Here is a 19,961-nt window from a genome sequence, read left to right as displayed (position 1 = left end):
GCATTTATTTTGGACTTTTCAAACATTCAGTTCAGGCAGATGGTGGGAAAAATGAACAGAGCAAGTGTTTCTGAACTGAGGAGTCTTGATCCAAAACATTAACTGTTTCTCTTTCCACAGATGCTCCCTGACCTGCTGTACCTGACCAGCATTTTGCGTCAAAGCCATCCAGAGAGCATGGCCTCAAATCCAAATATTGATCAGTTAGAATTGGTTTTACCAAAGCAATCAAGTGACAAAGGAAGTCATATTTTCATAATTACTCGATAGATTCAATAATGTCCTCGGGGAAGGGTATTTTCTATTTTGAAATGATCTGACCTATAACTAACAGCTATACAACACTGCTTCTTCTCAGCTGTCCTCTGATACAACTTGATAGGCCACAGGATTCCAGCAAGCAACAATTTCAGGGAACATGTATATTGTTTATAGCACTGAGTTTAGGTTAAAATCTTTGCATTAACATACTTCTGCCTAACTGAACTTTAATAGTGGTAGTTTCCTCACATAGGCCTCATGGTGTTGAGCAGACATTTGTTTAAAACCCAGTTACTCTGGGAGATCAATACTCGATGCTCAGAATGCATTTTTAATAAAAGTTGCCAAAATAATTTGAAAAAGATTAAAACTAAATTTGCTGCTCCTAAACTAAAAGGAGAGCACAATTCTCTATCAAATCAACTGCAGAGAAACTGTATAAAGTACAATACCAGGTCATTTGATCCAATGGGTCATTGCAGTGATCAGCAGCTTAACTCTTAAATGTTATATTATTGTTTTAAGACCACAATTCAAGAGCATTCCTAAAGCAAGATACAAAGAGCAAACTGTTAAGTTTGGTGGTTTGAACACTTCCGATAATGCTCTTCAAATCTACAGCATCTCTAAAGCCAACTGATTTCAAACAATTACTGGTACTCTGAAGGATTGATTTCTGGATACACACAACACTGCACTTAACCAATGTTGGTAGCAGCTTTATATACTGTAAGCTGGCTATACTAAATGCACTTTCCTGTAAATTATTAAAGAGCTTATTTCATCTGTGCCTATACTAGAAAAGGATAGTCCCATATTAGTACTGCATGCACTTCATCAGGACAGAGCATTGCACAACAGTGAAAGAGAGATTGATTCACTTGTAAACTGCAATGTAGTATGCATAATTGGGAATGAACCAGGTCCCTTACTCCAATATCAATATTTAGAGGATATTTAAAGGAATTTCTCCCTCTTCCCCACCCCACATCACAGACCAACTGGAGTTTGGAATGCACAAACAGAGGGAGATACCATCAAGACAAGCATTTGAATTGTCAAGCATTGGTAAATGGGATTACACGGGTACCCAGTTGTTGGCACAGACTGGTCAGCCAAAGAGCCCATTTCTGCACTTAATGACTCTGCAAGTTCTTATGAGTACAATACATCACAGATCAACATTTAGCCACTATCTGCAAACCTCCAAATGCACTGGAAATCAGAAAACCAACATCTGTGCTCTTGCAGAATAACATGCCCAGCACAGAGGTGCTAATTACACTGTCAGCTCTGATAGGCATGCCACGCCATGCCACTTGAATGCTCGATACCAAACTCCCAAAACAGACACTATTCAGAGTTCTGTTAAACCAAGAGAAAATAATTAACTGATTCTGTGGTTTACACTAGGTGCTCTGCTTCCCTCCCATATCCAAGATGTTAAGGTTGGAAAGTTGATTGGACACTAAAATGCCCGTGTGGATGAGCAGTATAATCTGGAGTGCATTGATGAGAACGTAGAGAGAATAGTTTACAAGTAAAATGAATGGGGACTGCACTGCGAACCAGCAGAGATTTGATGGGCTGAAGTGGCTTCTAAATGCAAAGAAAATAGAGATTCCTTTCAAAAGGCAAGTCCCTCTCAAAAAAAAATGATTGTGATCCCAATCATTACATTTAAAAAATCCAAATTTAGCGTTGTACCGTTTTTTTTTGGGGGGGGGGTGGGAGGGAAGAAAGAGGAGAAAGGGGCGCAAGATCAGTGCCATGAAAAACTAATTGTCCTCCAACTGTAGTACAATCCAACTCATTGCATTTCAGTCTAAAGACAACCACGTTCACACGCAGGTAAACGAAAATAATTTATGGCGCTGTCTATAAGGAATTTCATTCAGAATTATGCAATGGATTTCTAATTTGACAACAATTTCCTTTTTTAATTCATTTCAGATCTTCGACGAGAGTTCCAATTCAATGCAACTAAACCCTCCACGCTCAAAGGAGTTGCAAATTGAAGTACTCAGGTTTTGGAAAACTTTCCAATTAGTTGTCAGAATTTCTAGAACTATATAATGGCTAAAATTATTTTTATCTAACCGGAGAAATACAGAATTAGGATTGTGGTCTATGAGCGGCTCTAAAAAGTGGCCGATTGAACATAAAAGCAGCACATTGGAGAGAAATTCACAACCGAAAGGAATCACTGGTCCAATAAAAAGCAACTTACCATGAAATGTTTACCGCGAAAAAGGACAGCGAGCTAAAAAGCAAGCAGTGAATCACGAAAACTTCCTCTGCATTAAGTAGAAGCAGGCACTCATTATTTGGCTGCACTGTCGATTGCGACATTCTGGAAATGGAGATATACTGTAAACCAAACCATCAGCTTGCATTAAGAACTCTCACGGGACTGTTTTTTTTGTGGATTAATTCGGCTATGCAGCACAAAGGGCAAGTATTCACTTTCTCAGACCGGCTGGAATGTTTAAATCTTGGCAATACCTCTTCACTAAAAATCTGTGAACAATCTTGAAAGCTGCCTCTTAATGAACGTAGCAACCCTCCTGTGCTGCACCTCCAGATCCAAGCAAGCAACCGAGCCAAAATTCACCAGCAGCAACTGGTTGCTTTCGTCACTGAAATGGGAGTGTCTGATCCAGTCCGGATAAATTAGCATGAAACGTTGCACAGCAAATCACTTTTCCAAAACTGCATTAGCGAGAATGCAGACGACAGCAAAATCATTCAAAAGTGCAAAATAATTACCTTAAATCAAGCTTTAATCTCCCGCTTCCCTTCCTACACTTCCTGTTAAGCAGTTTACAATTTCAACGATTATGGTTTTTTCGCAAACTCTCAGCAACGCATTTTTTGAGAACTGTAGACCAAGAGAAAAATACAGGGATAGAGTTTCCGGTTTGAAAACAATCACAGACGTACAAAAAAACTGGGTACAAATGTTAGTTATGTTATAGTTCAAGTTTCCTCTGAATTTCATCGGGGAAATCAAGTGTAATATTTTTCCACAAAACATGGACTATACTTACAATGATAAAATAGCAAAACTCCTTTCATAGTAGCATTAACAACATTTGATACCAAGCCACAGGGTATTAAGGCACTTGCCTGTGACCAAACTATGAGTTAATGTTCAAGGCAGGTCCTAGGTCAATTTTAGTCATGCAAAGGATGTGGATGTCACTCGCAGAAGCATTTTTCTCCCTCCCCATTGCCCCCAAATAGACAAAACCATGAAAAGCTAATTTATTGGATTCTTAGACAACTTCAGGAGGAGCAAGCATTAAGGAAGCCATCTTCTGTATTGAAGAAATCAAAATCATACATGCAGTGTGCAGAATTAAAGCAAAGCAGAGATAGGGCAGGAAGTGTTATAACATGGCGTTAAGTAGTTTGAAAATATTGCCTTAACAAAATGTGTTGCCTAACTAGGAGTGGATGTATGTCACCAAGCACATTGGTGAATAGGCCCTGGTGCAATTTAGGCATCAGACAGTAAAATTTTAGACAAGATCTAATTTATGGTTGATAGAAACAGGCCAGTCCCAAGTGGATTGGAAATGTAGCATCTGGTGCAGGCCATAGTAGCACTGATTAAGGTACCTTGAGCCACTGGATAAAGTTGAACTGCCACAGAAGTAGTTAACTAAATCTTAAATTTATCTAGATAAGTATCAATCCGGTTCACAAATAATCTGCTATCCTTCAGCAAGCCTACAACTCCAGACCAGCAGAGATCAATTTTTTTTTAAAACTGTGAGGAGGTTCAAGACAAGGTTCTCCACCCTCTCCTTTCAGCACCCCCCCCCCCCCACCACATACCACATCTTGCAAGGCAAATTATAAGTGCTTTAGATTCTCTTCATGCCAAAGAAAATTCAGGATGGGCATCAAGACCCAGAGCAATTAATTTGCATACTAACAAGACCATCGGGGTTGCTGGTATTTTAAATATTTACAATTTTACTGCCATTTTCATCGACTGGTTAATGTTAACACAAAGCACTTCCAAGACTCCTTAAGTGTCAATAAACATTCCTTTTCATCAACTTTTTTCAACAAGTTTTCAAAATCTGCTCATTTATCACTAATTATAACAGTCTAATGAAAATCTAACCAATTACCAGTCCATTGCTTAAGAAATCCCTTCAAAGATGCAAGTGGAATAAAAAGCATTAGAGGCAACTTTTGGTACCACTTTTCAAAGTATACAAAACTTTCACTTCCCTATTTGCTCCACAAAAAGTATTAAAATTCTAAATGGAATTTGAAATTTTCATCATTCTCTCAGTAATCTAGTTTGTAACTGAAAAAATGCATTTGTTTCCAAATCTATAGACTAAATCAACAGGACAAGGCAGCTGGCTTGATTGGCACCCATCAACTGTCATTTCCCTTCACGATCAACACAATGGTTGCACTGCAATTATTCACCCATGCTACTACGACAGCATCTCCCAACCCAGCCATCTCCACCACCAAGGAGAAAGGCAGCAGGCACATGGGAACACTACCATCTACAGGTCCCCCTCCAAGCCCCACCCACCATAGAAATATCACTGGTCCTTCAAAATTACTGGGTCTAAGTCTTGAAACTCCCTCCCCAGCAGCATTCATCTGAAGAACAGCAATAGTTCGAGGCAGCAGCTTAATGTCTCCTCCCAAAGATGGATTTAAAACAAGCCTTTAATCTCAAATGATTAGAAAATTATAGACCAATTTTCAAACATTTGGGCCACACAGAAGCAAATACAATACATGAATGAACTTGTCTGGGATGCAAATGTTTTAATGGCAAAACAAAGTACTGAAAGTTAGCTTACCAGTTTTAAGTGTAGTTCTTATCATAAGTTGCTAATGAAACATCAGCAGCTATTGTAAACACCTAGTCTGAACTTTTCATTATGTGGTTCATATAAGCTGTAACATTATTAGCAACTGATGCATGTATGAACAAAATGAAATTCAACTTTCCAAAAAAAGTCATCGTGAACATCCACTACCTGATGTTCAGAAGGGGAACTTTATAGCAACCCATTCCTCATCATTGGAGGACCTTGGATCAAGGAGCAATTTTTAAATAGATAGACCTTAAGAAGTTAGAAACATGTATTATATCTTATAACATTGTTAGCCAGAATGCATTAAAGAGAACGAAGGCAAAGGCAAACATATCACCCAAACCAAGGGGGCAAAATGATCAAATCTTATTTTTAAATACCATTAGATTTCATCTGTCTTGTCCCATTTTATCAGGCTGTTAATTAGTTGATCTTCTCTTGGCAGCTGGTAAATTTAATGGCAAATTATAATATTAATCATACAACCACCAATAAAAACTATCAAGTAACATACTTCATGAAGGGGTGTTGCTGTCCTTGCCTAGTTTTGTATGCAACTCCAAAAGCCACTTAATCTCTAAAATTGCCCAGCAAACAATTCAATTGCATCAAACTGCTGCATCAAAACAAAATACAACTCGACTATCCAGCATCATAGCTACCAGATTAAGTCATGGTAGAAGGCACAACCAATCCAGTGATTCACCAGTCTTTAGGATAGGCCTTTATAGGCACCTCCACACATCTTCCAAGGAGCTTATTACAGGGTCAATCAGGCTGCCTCAGCCACAGAGTCAGTGCCTTAATCAATGCAGGGCAACCTTTCATCTTTTCTATTTTGGCAGACAACCTTGATCTTTGGAAGCTCGCATTTGCTATACAATTTTTAATTCTGGTTGCAGCTCCAGATAATGTGTCTATATACAACTAAACCTGGGTAAACTTTTAGGGCAGGCACAGTAGTGTAGTGGTAAGCATTACGCTATTACAGTGCCAGCGAGTTGCAGGTTCTCCCTGTCTGCGTGGGTTTCCTCTGGGTGCTCTGGTTTCCTCCCACATTCCAAAAGATATGCAGGTTAGGAAGTTGTGGGCATGCTACATTGGCGCCAGAAGCATGGCGACACTTGCGGGCTGCCCTAGAACACTATGCAAAAGATGCATTTCAGTGTGTTTCAATGTACATGTGACTAATAGATATCTTGTATTTTATAGATTTAGGCAAGCAACATAAGGTGCCACATTGCCAGGCAACAATCAGCAAACACAGAATCTAACCACCTCCATTTAACTTCTAATAATATTAAAATTGCCAAATTCCCAACCAATCCAAGTGGCCAGAGCACCATTAAACACAAACTAAACTGCAACAATCACAACCACTGTGGCTTCAGGTAGTTAGAGGCTAAATATTCTACAACAAGCAACTCACCTCTGACAATCTACAGTTTTCCCAATGTAAAAGGGGTAATTGTTGGTTCTAATTTGTATGAAAATTAGAAGTGGGTTAACTTCCTTTTGAATAAAGACAGTGAAAATATGTCTGTGTTAACTGCAAGTTTAGTTAGCACTCATTCTTGGAGAGTCTGCAAGTAAAACAAAGTGACAAGTAGAAATAGGATACAGGACAATGCAAATTCTCTCCTACACCACAAGGCCTTAGAGATTGTTGAAATCATAGAATGCAATAATAAATGTGATGGAAATTAGTTTCATGACAGTGAGTTATCAGGCACATCCCCCTCCCACAAAGAAAGCAGAGACCACAAGTCCCTTTATCAAGGAATAGAAGTAGAGACAGCTGGTTTGTTCTTTGTCCAGCACTCAATCATGGCAGGACAACGCCTTCCCTTCTAACAAGGAGGAGGTAGGGCCTTCAAAGCACAGAGCCAATGATTCAAATAATGACTGATTACAAGGTCACTTATCAGCATGGAGTCAATCAGATAGGATCAAGTCCGTACTATGCCTCTGATTACTTCTAAAAATGCAATACTCTGCACCAGAAAGTGAGAGAGGAATCAAAATAAATACACTTCTGTTTGAATCAAAGTACAAACAATGTGATTATTCACAATACCACCAGCTACAAAACAGGTGTGTAACAGCATATTCTTGGGATGGTTAAAGATCAAACAACCACCCAGAAGTTACAAATCATCCATGAAAAGTTGCCAGCTGCACTGGCACCAATCTACCATCCTAAAGTCACTCCCATCTCTGGTGTCGTGTGTACCATCTACAAAATGCACTGCAGTAATACGCACGAGGCTTCACTCAACAGCACTCCCACTAAAAGAAAATGTCTGACCTCTATAATCTAATAAGGACAAAAACCACTTGTAGGTTCCCCTCCAAGTCATAAATAAAGAGTCATAAGTAACACAGCACAGATACAGGCCCCTCGGTCCAACTCATCCATGCCAAGGTGCCCACCTAAGCTTGTCCCATTTGCCCATAATTGGCCCATGTCACTCTAAACTTTTCCTATCCATGTACTTATTCAAATGTTTTGTTATGTTGAAGTGTTTTTATTGTACCGACCGCAACCACGTTCTCTGGCAGTTTGAATCATATGCCCACCCTCTGTGTGAAGAAGTTGCCCTTCAGCTCCCTAGTAAATCTTTCCCCTCTCACTTTAAACCTATGCCCTCTAGTTTTTAAGTTCCCTTTCCCTGGAAAAAAGATTGTGCATTCACCCTATGCCCCTCATGATTTTATCCATCTCTTTCAGGTCACCCCTCAGTCTCCTACATTCCAAGGAATAAAGTCCAGCCTGTCCAACCTCTCCCTATAACTCAGGCTCTCAAGTCGTGGCAACATTCTCATAAATCTTCTTTGCACTCTTTTCAGCATAACAACATCTTTCCTATAACAGGGTGCCCAAAACTGTACACAATACTCCAACTGCGGCCACACTGACATCTTGAACAACTGCAACATAATGTCCCAGCTCTGATACTCATTGCCCTGACTGAAGGCTGATATGCCAAAGGCCTTCTTCACCACCCTGTCTACCTGTGACAGGACTTTCAGTGACAACATTATACATCATTGAACTTTGAAATCTACCCTTGAACCATCATTGAGTTCAAATACAGCAACAACTTTACCCAACAGAATGATGGGAGTGTCAAGAATTCCCAGAAGATGGCTCACCATCCCATTAGTGATAGGGAATAACATGCTGAGCTTGCTAGCAATACCCAAACCCCATAAGTAATGTTAATTCTTATTTACATGCACAATTTTGAAAGTGGATTTTGGTTGTGCTTTTCCTAGACTAGGTATCCAATTCTAGATTGGACAAGGTACCATTTTTTAAATACATTTCTCATATTCAACTCTAACAATGAGGTACTGCTTGGTAACTGGTCACAGAAAGCCATCTTAATTTTAAAAAAAAGGTGTGCATGTACTTGAAACAAATTAAGCAGCGCAACTGAAGACTTAAAGTTAGGGAATGGGACGAGTGAAAAATAGATCAAGGAAGTATTCAGAATGCAATAGACCCATTGACAAACCAGTGGAGAATTTCAAAAAAAGACATGATAGTTACTAGATGTGAACCCAAGAAATTAAAATGACAAAACCCAAGTATACATATGCAGTTCTTGATTGGTTTTGCATTTACATAATACTCTGAACAAAAGCACAAGATATTTCAGATGTGCAAATAAATTCTGAAATAAGGATGGTATCAGAGCAACCAAATGCTTGATCAAAGAAAAGTTTTGAAGTTCTTAAAAAAAACTGGAAACTTAAGCTGTGAATTGCAGAGCTCAGGGTTGCCCAACAGGCAAAGGGAATTGCAAAGACACAAGTTCATAGGGTAAGAGGAAGGGTTTAAACTAACTTGGCAGGGGGAAGGAAACCAGAGTGTTAGGGTCGAGGAAGAGGAAAATAGAAACAAGTCAAAGATAGTGTGCAGCAAAGATGGCAAGAAGGACAGGCAGGTGAAAAGACAGGATAATAGAAATACAGCAAAATCAGTAGCAGATACTGGTCTAAATGTACTGTACTTAAACGCATGTAGCATTAGAAATAAAGTGGATGACCTTGTAGTACAGCTAGATTAAAAGATATGACATTGTGGCCATCACCAAGTCACGGCTTAATGATGGATGTGATTGGGAGCTGAAGGTCCAAGGGTACACAGTGTATAGGAAAGATAGGCAGGTAGGTAGAGGGGTGGTGTGGCCCTGATGGTAAGCAACGATACTAAATCGCTAGAAAGAAGGGACATAGGATCAGAAGAGGAAGAATCCTTATGGGTTGAGTTAAGAAGTGGCAAGGGTAAAAGGACCCTAATAGCAGTTATATACAGGCCCCCTAACAGCAGCCAGGATATGGACTACAGGTTACAGCTAGAAATAGAAAAAAGCATGTCAGAGAAACAATATCAAGATACTTACGGGGAATTTTAAACATAAAAGTGGATTGGGAAAGTTAGGAAGGTACTGGATCTCAGAAGAAAGTTTGTGGAATGTCTATGGGATGGCTTTTTGGAGCAACTTTTGATGAGCCCACCAGGGATCAGCTGTTTTGGATTGGGTTCTGTGCAATGAACCCGAGGTGATTAGGGAACTAAAGGTAAGGAACCATTAGGAACTAGTGATCACAATATGGTTGAGTTCAGTTTCAAATCTGAAAAGGAGAAGTTGATATCAGATGTGTCAATATTTCAGTGGAACAAAGGAAATTAGTGGCATATGAGGGGAATTGGCTCAAATTGATTGGAAAAGCTAGTTAAATGGAGGGACAGCAGAACAGAAATGGATGAAATTTCTGCAAGAAATGAGGAAAGTGCCAGATAGATATATTCCAAGAAAGAAGAAAATTATGAATGGAAAAATGGCACAAATGTGGCTAACGAGAGAGGTTAAGGCTAAAATAAAAGCAAAAGGAGGGCATACAAGGAAGCAAAAATTAGTGGGAAAACAGAAGACTGGGAAACTTAAACTTACAGAAAGAAACTAAGAAGGTCATTAGGAAAGAAAAAATGAATTATGAAAGGAAGTTGGCAAATAACATAAGAGGATACTAAGAGTTTTTAAAAAAAATATAAGACTAAAAGAGACAGGTAGCTATAGGACCAATTGAAAACTATGCTGGAGAAATTAAAATGGGTAACAAAGATGGCAGAGGAACTAAGTGAGTATTTTGCATCAGTCCTCACTGTGGAAGACATCAGCAATATACCTGATAGTCAGGGGTCTCAGGGAATAGAATTGAGTACAATCAAGATTACTAGAGAGAAGGTGCTCGGGAAGCTAAATGGACCAAGGACAGATAACTCTCCCAGACCAGATGAAGTGCACCCTCAGGTTCTGAAGGAGGTGGCTTTAGAGATTGTGGAGACATTGGAGATGATTATCCAGGAATCAATAGACTCTGGCATGGTCCCGGAAGACTGGAAGGTCGCAAATGTAGTTCCGCTGTTTAAGAAAGGAGGGAGGCAGCAAAAGGAAAATTACAGGCCTATTAGTCTGACATCGGTGGTTGGAAAGTTATTGGATTCGATCCTCAAGGAGGAGGTTATGGAATACCTAGAGGTGCGTGACAAGATAGGTCCAAGCCAATGGTTTCGTGAAGGGAAGATCCTGCCTGACCAACCTATTGGAACTTTTTGAGGTAATCTCAAGTAGGACGGACAAGGGAGAGGCTGTGGATGTTGTGTATTTGGATTTTCAAAAGGCCTTTGACAAGGTGCTGCACAAGAGGCTGCTTAATATGATGAGCGCCCATGGAATTACAGGAAAGATATTAGAACGGATGGAGCATTGGCTGCCTGGCAGAAAGCAAAGGGTGAGAATAAAGGGATTCCGCTCTGGTTGGCTGCCGATTATTAGTAGTGTTCCGCAGGGGTCGGTGTTGGGGCCACTTCTTTTTACACTGTATATTGATGATTTAGATTATGGAATAAATGGTTTTGTGGCTAAGTTTGCCGATGACACCAAGATAGGTAGAGGAGCGGGAAGTGTTGAAGAAACAGAAAAGTTGCAGAGAGACTTGGACAGTTTAGGAGAGTGGGCCAAGAAATGGCAGATGAGATACAATGTTGAGAAACGTGCGGTTGTACACTTTGGAAGAAATAAACGGGCAGATTATTATCTAAATGGGGAGAACATTCAAAATTCAGAAATGCAAAGGACTTGGGGGTCCTCATGCAGGATACCTTAAAGGTTAACCACCAGGTTGGATTTCAGTAAGGAAAGCGAATGCTATGTTGGCATTCATTTCAAGAGGAATAGTGTATAAAAGGAAGTGTTGATGAGGCTCTATGGGGCACTGATGAGACCTCATTTGGAATACCGTATGCAGTTTTGGGCCCCTTAGAAAGGATGTACTGATGTTGGAGAGGGTTCGGAGAAGATTTACTTGAATGATTCCTGGAATGAAAGGGCTTACATACAAGGAGCGTTTGTTGGCTCTCAGACTGTACTCAGAGTACAGAAGAATGAGAGGGGACCTCAAAACATTTTGAATGTTGAAAGGACTGGACAGAGTAGTTGTGACTAAATTGTTTCCCTTGGTGGGCGAGTCCAGGACAAGAGGGCATAGTCTTAGAATTAGAGGGTACCCATTTAGAACAGAAATGAGGAGAAGTTTCTTTAGCCAGAGGGTCGTGGATTTATGGAATTCGTTGCCACATAAAGCTGTGGCAGCCCAATCATTGGGGGTGTTTAGGGAGGAGATTGATAGGTATCTAATTAATCAGGGTATCAAGGGATATGGGGAAAAAGGCCAGGAATTGGGGCTAGATGGGAGAGTAGTTTAGCTCATGGTAAAGTGGCGAAGCAGACTCGATGGGCCGAATAGCCTACTACTTCTCCTTTGTCTTGTGATCTTGTGAGAGTCAGATGGACATGTGGCTCTTCAGGGCACTATATCCATGCCAACCATTGTACTTACTGACACCAATTTATCAACACCTGAATCTCTGTGTAAATATATCAAGCTCATTCCCAGCTTCAAAAATTTAAATACCCAAAAGTGCAAGGAGCAACTTTAATAAGACTGTGTCTTATAGAGTACTGTGCATTTGCACTTGTCAAATTTCCCACTGCTTGACTAGCTGGTCCTGGTTGCGTGTCCCATGAGGTGCAGCTAATTTGTCATTCAATTTGGGACAACTGACCACCCGCTTCTTCAAGTCAAGTTTACCATCATGTGCACAAGTACGGCAATGTACAGGTACAATGAAAAACTTGATTGCAGCAGACTCTTGCTTGTCCACTCCCATACTGGGAGAGTTACAAACAGATAAGCTTGTGTTTATTTTGGAATCAAATGGAGATCCTGTATCCTGCTGGATGCAGTTTATCGTTTCTTTACTGGCTTCGGACTTGAATTCCACAGATCAGGTGCTCAAGTTCTGTACCAATCTCAGAGAGAACCCCTATTTCCCTTGCAATAAGGAACATTTTCACCCCTATCAACACCACCAACTCCAGATCAGCAGGTTGGTGGTTCATTGGGGGCAGTTTACAGTTCCCAGTGTGTGGATGAGCTGTGGAAAATGCAGGAAGATTGACAAGAATTTTTATTCATTTATTTTACATGGGGACAATGAAATAAGATTAGTCTAAGTAGGTGCTCAAAGATGGTCCTGAATCAGTGGGCTGAAGGGCTCATTTCTGTGCTGTATGACTACAACACAGGTGTTTCTAGTACAATGAAAAACAGGTACCATTTTTCATAACATTAACTCAAGTCTCGTCTACTTATTTAGGCTGGGTTGCATGGTACAAAATGGTGTCTCTCTTCCATGCACATGAGGAGAAAGAAAACACACTCAAGGGTGGATGGTTCCCATATTTCCTCAGAACACACTTCACGTGTTCACAACTGAAGGTGGTGTCCCTTGAAGGAAGCATTATACAAGCACATTTAAAGCATTACAGTAATTTCAATCTTGAATCCAAGACAGACTTGTATACTTTATGTCCTTTGCAGCTTATGAATGCCTGACTTTCACACAGCCTGTATATACTGTACAAGCAAGCATCTGGGAGACCAGGTGAATGGATTTGCCAGCTGCTGCAAGCCACTGAAGTGACACTAGCTGGAATTTTGCCACATCAAACCCAAGCATACAATGTAGTTAACACATTGGTCCATTTTGCAAATCCCACCTAAAGACATGCCATCTGGGCCAGCAGCATCATTTCCACTCTTTAACCACCCCCCTCACCCCCCCCCCCGCCCCCAGATCCGCACATCACCTTCCAGCTCTTGCTCCACCCCCACTTTTTTTTAAAAAAAAATATACTCCCCTCTTTCCAGTCCTGAAGAATGGTCTCAACCCAAAATGTCAACTGTCCATTTCCCACCATAGATGCTGCCTGACCTGCTGAGTTCCTCCAGCTCCTGTGTGTTGATTCTAATAGAAACCCTCCAGTTCTGAGGAAGGGCTGATAAGTGAAAAACAAAGGACTGCAGATAACAAACATGGACTGGTTTCTCTTTCCACAGAAGCTACTTGACTGGCTGAGGTCTTGCAGCATTTCTGCTTTTCCTCCAAAGAAAGACACATGTACCATACATGTGGTACAACAATTGGATTCTTGCAATTGCCATGAACAGAAATTAAACAGAGCAGGCCTAGATACTCAACTTTGAAAGCACAACTATAGTTCTTCAACAGTTGACATTGTAGACAAAGTGATGTTTCCTCTGGCTGAGGAATCTGAAATTAGGGCTACTGGGCTCAAAATAAATAACTGTTCAGTCCCGAGATGATGGAAGAAAGTCTCCATCTCCCTCTCCCCAGAGGTGTAAGTTTCCATTGTTGAGTATATTTGATGAGAAAGCACTAAACTATATTAAGGAAATTGAGGGACATGGGTCATTGCAGGGGTAAAATATCAGCAAGGATAGTCAATGGCAGACCAGGCATGAGGGGCTGAATGTCTAGTATGCTTTTCTTAAATCCTGCCCAGTGAACCAAAGCTGTCAATATAGCTTTCATTTCCCCTGCTACAGGACTACCTCTTTCCCCAACACTTCTCTGCCCAGTGCTTCAATCAAATAGAATCCAGGCAGGCAAGCATGTTAATAAATAATACAAAAGTAAAACAAGGTTTCCTTCCGCCAACCCTAATCACTACACAAATAAAGAGGTGAAGAGATAAAGAATAGAATAAATAGTCAAAGTATTAACGCAATTTGAATTGCCTATTATTCTCAACATTGAAGTCCAGCAGTTCCATGCTTTCCATAAATATAGACACTGAAAATTATGTCAATTGCAATTTTGCAACAATATGTACCAATTCACAAACTACTAGTTTGCCATTTAATGTACATCCAATAGCTTCAGGAGGTTGTTTATGCTCGACAATGTGAATTGTGCTATATTATTTTAAAAGACGAAACGTACCACATGCATTAGTCAGTACACATCATTAAACTGCCCCATTTATCAAATTCTCCCATGATCATTGGTTCTTGCAAACCCTTTCATTACCTCTTCAAAGAATTCTCAAAGATTCAAACACGACTTCTCACACAAAGCTATGCTGACTCCTCCTAATCAGGCTGTCTATCCAAATGCTGGTAAATCCTGTTTCTCAGAATTCCCTTCAGCAACTTCCCCACCATCAGGCTGATCAGCCAGTAGTTCCCTGGCCTGTCCTTGCTACATTTCTTAAACATCAGCTGCCTTCCAATCTTTGGGAACTTCACCAGTGGCTAACAATGAAGCAAATATCTCCACAATGGCCTCTGCAATTTCTTCTCTAACCTCCCAGAGTCCAAGGATGTATTCAGTCAAGCCCTGGGGATTTATCCACCTTAATGTGCTGCAAGGCTGCAAATGCCTCCTCCCTGGTAATATGAATTTTCTCCAAAACATCCCCACTTGTTGCCCTTCTCTTGAGCAACTATGATTTTTTTTTCCTCTGCAAACAGAGGAGAAATATTTGTTAAAAATCCTACCCATCTTCTGTGGTTCAAGATGTAGGCAGCCCTGCTGATCTCTAAGGGAACCTACTCTCTCCTTAGCTACTTTTAATATCTACAGAACCTCTTGGGATTTACCTTAACCTTACCTGCCAGTTCCATCTAATGCTCTCACTTTGCCCTCCTGATTTCTCATTTATTCTTAATCTCTTTAATAGTTATCAAGGGATTCACTCATCCCCGACCTCCTAAACCTAACGTATGCTTCCTTCTTTTTCTTGACAAGTCCCTTAATATCTCCCATCACCCAGGGTTCCCTAAACTTGCCAGGTTTACCCTTCACCCCAACAGGTAAATGCTACTCCTGGACTCTTGATGTAACATTCTTAAAAGCCTCCCACTTGCCATTCCTTTTCCTTTAAACGGGCTCACCCATTCGACCTCTGCTAGATCCCCTCAAGGTTAGTTTAGGACACCCAACCTGCGGGCCTGTCCTATCCTTTTCCATCACCATCTTAAAACTAATAGAATTATGATCACTAGAGCCAAAGTGCTCCCTGACGACCACCTCAGTTACTTACCCTGCTTTGTTCTCCAAGCAAAGGTCCAGCATTGCACCCTCCCAAGTAGGCCCTTCTATATATATTGACTCAGGAAACTTTCTTGGACACAGTTCACAAATTCTACCCTGTCCAGGCCCTTAACACTCTGGTTGGCCCAGTCAATACCAGGAAATTAAATTCTCCCACTAATACATCCTTACAACAATGAGCAATTCCTCTACAGACATGCTTTCCCCACATGTGAATTATAACCCTATGGGAGTACAATAACTCAGTTGAAGATGGCAAACCAAATACAATACATAGAAACATAGAAAACCTACAGCACAATTCAGGCCCTTCGACCCATAAAGCTGTGCCGAACATGTCCCTACCCTAGAAGTTACTAGGCTTACCCATAGCCCTCTATTTTACTCAGTTCCATGTACCTATCCAACAGTCTCTTAAAAGACCCTATTGTGTCCACTTCCACCACCGTTGCTGGCAGCCCATTCCATGCACTCACCACTCTGAGTAAAAAAAACTTATCCCTGACATCTCCTCTATACCTACTCTCCAGCACCTTAAACTTATGTCTTCTTGTGACAACCATTTCAGCCCTGGGGAAAAGCCTCTGACTATCTACCCGATCAATGCCTCTCATCATCTTATATACCTCTATCAGGTCCCCCCTCATGCTCTGTAGCTCTAAGGAGAAAAGAGTTCCCTCGACCTGCTTTCATAAGGTATGCTCTGCAATCCAGGCAGCATCCTTGTAAGTCTCCTCTGCACCCTTTCTATGCCTTCCACATTTTTCCCGTAGTGAGGCGACCAGAACTGAGCACAGTACTCCAAGTGGGGTCTGACCAGGGTCCTATATGGCTGCAACAATACCTCTCGGCTCCTAAATTCGATTCCACAATTGATGAAGGACAATACACCATATGCCTTCTTAACCACAGAGTCAACCTGTGCAGCCGCTTTGAGCGTCCTACGGACTCGGACCCCAAGAACCCTCTGATCCTCCACACTGCCAAGAGTCCTACCATTAGTACTATGTTCTGCCATCATATTTGACCTACCAAAATGAACCACTTCACACTTATCTGGGTTGAACTGCATCTGCCACTTCTCTGCCCAGCTTTGCATCCTATCTATGTCCCGCTGTAACCTCTGACAGCCCTCTATACTATCCACAACACATCCAACCTTTGTGTCATCCGCAAACTTACTAACCCATCCCTCCACTTCCTCATCCAGGTCGTTTATAAAAATCACAGAGTAAGGGTCCCAGAACAGATCCCTGAGGTACACCACTGGTCACTGACCTCCATGCAGAACATGACCCTTCAACAACCACTCTTTGCCTTCTGTGGGTCAGCCAGTTCTGGATCCACATTGCAATGTCCCCTTGGATCCCAAGCCTCCTTACTTGCTCAATAAGCCTTGCATGGGGTACCTTATCAAATGCCTCGCTGAAATCCATATAAACTACATCTACTGCTCTCCCTTCATCAATGTGCTTAGTCACATCCTCAAAAAATTCAATCAGGCTCATAAGGCAGGACCTGCCCTTGACAAAGCTATGCTGACTATTCCTAATCATATTATATCTCTCCAAATGTTCATAAATCCTGCCTCTCAGGATCTTCTCCATCAGCTTACCAACCACTGAGGTAAGACTCACTGGTCTAAAATTTCCTGGACTATCTCTACTCCCTTTCTTGAATAAGGGAGCAATATCCACAACCCTCCAATCTTCTGGAACCTCTCCCATCTCCATCGATGATGCAAAGATAATCATCAGAGGCTCCACAATCTCTTCCCTCGCCTCCCACAGCAGCCTGGGAGCCTGCCCTACAAAACACATGGCAGTGTACACCAATGAGAAGTGGTTCACCTTGTACTACCACCACCATATTAACATATGATGGTGGAATTGCAAATTTAATGTTACCTTAAAAATGTAATATTAGATTACAACCGTTTGCCTTAGTTTGGGGAATAAAATGATACCAAGCAACAAAGTCCACCCATGCAAATTAATGATAGGATACACTAAATAATCCATTCCATTATTTAGAAACAGGACAGTTGCTACAGAAACACTCTGCTGAGTTACTGCTGTAATATATTTTCCCAAGTCAATTTGTTTGCTTGGCAAACTAGATGAACACAGACAACAATCTGATAAATAGCTGGTACAAAGTTCAGCTGCTTTGTAACAGCTAGTTCTAAACCCACAGAACATTTGGCAGCTGTTGGAAAGCCAATCCTTACTAATGCACAAATATCTCTGAAATGGAATTCAAAGCAATATACACTAGCCAATAATTAACCACCAGACCTTCACCACTTTTGTTTTAAGTACCATGTTTAACAATGGATGAATTCATAAAACCTTCAGTCAGTTCATGTTTTAAAATCTCACCTTCTCATTTCATTTAACACACATTAAATAGTTTTTTTTGTACATTCCTTCACCAATATCAAGTGCAACTATATCCAAGAGTAACTGATTCAGTACATACTTTTTATTGTACTTTACACAACAAAAAAGATGCTACCATTCAATACAATTAAAACTGATAACTGGTTTTAACTCAAAGATTTTGAGTAAAACATCAATTTGACGTCTTGGAAGATGCAGCTGATTTAGATGGGGAAGAAAAAGTAAGAACACTAAAAAGTTCAAGATTTTAACTGAACCACCGCTGGTACTTCTACAGTTCACTAGTTTCAACTCGGTGTGATTATTACTCAAAGTAAAACATTTAAACATGGTTTTCATGCCCACCTCCCACGTTTCATTGGTGGTGCCAACAAACAATTCAAAACACTTACAACACCTGGCAGCTTCTCATCTGCTGATCCCGCGGTGCCCACTGGGAATTGTAATTACCCATCCAAGCAATTGCCCGCCACCTAGTTCTTCAATCCCTTTTAACAGACCTATGCTGACGACTAATCGTCCCCAAAACACACCCATAAACCTACTGTCGCCTTAGTTAACCTTAGGGCGAGACGAAGAAAAAACATAGCGACTACGTGTAAATGCCTATTCGGAAACACAACACCCACACATTCAGAAATAATACTCAAAATCATACTGTCAGGAATATGCGTGCAAATTCAATTCTTGCTGACAACCAACCCCAGCAGCGCAATGCAACAAACCTTTCCACTGGTTCACTGGGAAAGTCAAGCTGAGCTTGCAACGCCAGTTAAAGGCTGAGCTGCAGTGCGCGCTCCCGGGAGCCGCTCCACCTGGAAAAGCTCGTGCCCCACGTGCACTCCCAATTCTATCAGTGGCGACCTTTAGTAACCCTGGGCTGTACTTGCTGCCTTTTTGTGTGTGTGTGGTGCTGGAGAGGGGGGTAACGCAACGAAATTTCTTCTCAAAATCTGAACGGCTTTCTGAATGCTAAATCCTGCAATAATATTTCGTTCAGATGATGGGATTTTTTTCACAATACTTTTTGAGAAGCTTGTGTTGAGTTGTTGTCATAAGAAGATTTCAGGTATGTCAGTAAAACAGCTCCTTAAATAAGTACCTAATTTAGTTTGAAAGAAATTAAGAACTTTATTGTAGTACCGTTTCTATCTCAGGAGGTCATCAGACAATAAAATATTTTTAAGTATAGTTACTGTTGGGGTGAAGAGCAGGGCAAACTATTTGCATATATAATTGCAGTGCAATAATGACCAAACTATTTGCTTTCCTAGTGCTACATCACAAGATCACAAGACAAGGGAGCAGAAGTAGGCCATTCGGCACATCGAGTCTTCTCCAAAGAAAAGGGGGGAAAAAAAGAGAAAAGGGGGAAAAAAAGAGAAATATGGTGGGGGTGGGGGGGGGGAGTCTGTTCCAATGAGCAGAATCATAAAGATTGGCTAGAACACCAGCCATAACTCTTCCTCAAAGTAGTGTCATCGGATCTTTCACTTCCGCCGGGAAGAGCAGACCAGGGCGTATTTTCATATCTCAACTGAGGGTGCCGCACTCGGTATTACCGCGCTCTGCAGCATAGATTTTTGCATCGAAGTTTCTTGCATGGGAATTGAACCCACAACTGTGCAATTCGGAAGCTGGAGTGCTCCCAGATAAGCCACAGATATTTTAAAATAGTGAAATGTTTTGAATTATGCCACATTTTAATTTTATGAAACAGTTCCACATATACAAATAGAAAACACATGAATAAAAATCATTATAAGCTATTCCGCTGCTTTTGAATTAATTATCGGATGAAAGACAAATGGGTAAAAATATTGTGATAAAGGTAGTAGAATTATCACTGTCATGATACTCACTTGAATAACAGCAAATGCTAAGCTCAATGTCATTACGATACTGTGCCAACCCAATCGCTGCAGTGTACTCCCGGCGTTT

The 19,961-nt window shown here is 40.9% G+C and overlaps 1 protein-coding gene across 3 annotated transcripts in view; it reads right to left on the bottom strand.

Moving 5' to 3' along the window:
* Positions 1 to 18,804, bottom strand: part of mtus1b (microtubule associated tumor suppressor 1b) — a 123,317-nt gene extending 104,513 nt beyond the window's left edge. Inside the window, exon 1 of one of the 3 annotated variants that reach the window (XM_052009340.1) lies at positions 18,746 to 18,804. The gene's annotated coding sequence lies outside the window, so the exon portion shown is untranslated. Of the gene's footprint in view, positions 1 to 2,491; positions 2,847 to 18,678; positions 18,704 to 18,745 lie in introns of those variants that run through there. The other 2 variants (XM_052009346.1, XM_052009334.1) reach the window with 2 other exon arrangements.
* Between the last annotated feature and the right edge of the window lie 1,157 nt (positions 18,805 to 19,961).

The sequence above is a fragment of the Pristis pectinata genome, chromosome 2 (assembly GCF_009764475.1).
Source record: "Pristis pectinata isolate sPriPec2 chromosome 2, sPriPec2.1.pri, whole genome shotgun sequence".
Classification (NCBI taxonomy): Eukaryota; Metazoa; Chordata; class Chondrichthyes; order Rhinopristiformes; family Pristidae; genus Pristis; species Pristis pectinata.
This window is presented reverse-complemented; position numbering and strand designations above follow the sequence as displayed.